Raw genomic sequence first — 1,654 nt, 5'->3', positions numbered from 1 at the left:
ATCGACACGGCTGAACGTACAGGGTTAGTTCCTTTTGAGACAGTCTCATAATGATTGCGAAAACCCTTGAGAAGTGTTCTGACAGCCCTGAGTTCTCTCAGGCACGAGTAGTAACACACACCTAGGCTTATTCGAATTTCAATAGTACATGGATTTGAAATCAAATTGAATCGACACGGCTGAATGTACAGGGTTAGTTCCTTTTGAGACAGTCTCAGAATGGGCCACAGTAGCTGCCTGAAGTGTTCTGACAGCCCTGAGTTCTCTCAGGAACGAGTAGTAACACGCACCTGGGCTTATTCGAATTTCAATAGTACATGGATTTCGAAATCCAATTGAATCGACACGGCTGAACGTACAGGGTTAATTCCTTTTGAGACAGTCTCAGATTGATTGCGAAAACCCTTGAGAAGTGTTCTGACAGCCCTGAGTTCTCTCAGGGAAGAGTAGTAACACGCACCTGGGCTTATCCGAATTTCAATAGTACATGGATTTTAAATCAAATTGAATCGACACGGCTGAACGTACAGGGTTAGTTCCTTTTGAGACAGTCTCATAATGATTGCGAAAACCCTTGAGAAGTGTTCTGACAGCCCTGAGTTCTCTCAGGGAAGAGTAGTAACACGCACCTGGGCTTATCCGAATTTCAATAGTACATGGATTTTAAATTGAATTGAATCGACACGGCTGAACGTAGAGGGTTAGTTCCTTTTAAGACAGTCTCATAATGATTGCGAAAACCCTTGAGAAGTGTTCTGACAGCCCTGAGTTCTCTCAGGCACGAGTAGTAACACGCACCTGGGCTTATACGAATTTCAATAGTACATGGATTTGAAATCAAATTGAATCGACACGGCTGAACGTACAGGGTTAGTTCCTTTTGAGACAGTCTCAGATTGGGCCACAGTAGGTGCCTGAAGTGTTCTGACAGCCCTGAGTTCTCTCAGGCACGATTAGTAACACGCACCGGGGCTTATTCGAATTTCAATAGTACATGGATTTCGAAATCGAATTGAATCGACACGGCTGAACGTACAGGGTTAATTCCTTTTCAGACAGTCTCATAATGATTGCAAAAACCCTTGAGAAGTGTTCTGACAGCCCTGAGTTCTCTCAGGGAAGAGTAGTAACACACACCTGGGCTTATACGAATTTCAATAGTACATGGATTTGAAATCGAATTGAATCGACACGGCTGAACGTACAGGGTTAATTCCTTTTCAGACAGTCTCAGATTGTCCCAAAGTAGGTGCCTGAAGTGTTCTGACAGCCCTGAGTTCTCTCAGGCACGAGTAGTAACACGCACCTGGGCTTATTCGAATTTCAATAGTACATGGATTTTAAATCAAATTGAATCGACACGGCTGAACGTACAGGGTTAGTTCCTTTTGAGACAGTCTCATAATGATTGCGAAAACCCTTGAGAAGTGTTCTGACAGCCCTGAGTTCTCTCAGGCACGAGTAGTAACACACACCTAGGCTTATTCGAATTTCAATAGTACATGGATTTTAAATCAAATTGAATCGACACGGCTGAACGTACAGGGTTAGTTCCTTTTGAGACAGTCTCATAATGATTGCGAAAACCCTTGAGAAGTGTTCTGACAGCCCTGAGTTCTCTCAGGCACGAGTAGTAACACACACCTAGGCTTAT

This window comes from Tremella mesenterica (genome assembly GCF_000271645.1).
Source record: "Tremella mesenterica DSM 1558 unplaced genomic scaffold TREMEscaffold_23, whole genome shotgun sequence".
NCBI lineage: Eukaryota > Fungi > Basidiomycota > Tremellomycetes > Tremellales > Tremellaceae > Tremella > Tremella mesenterica.
Note: the sequence above shows the minus strand (reverse complement) of the source record.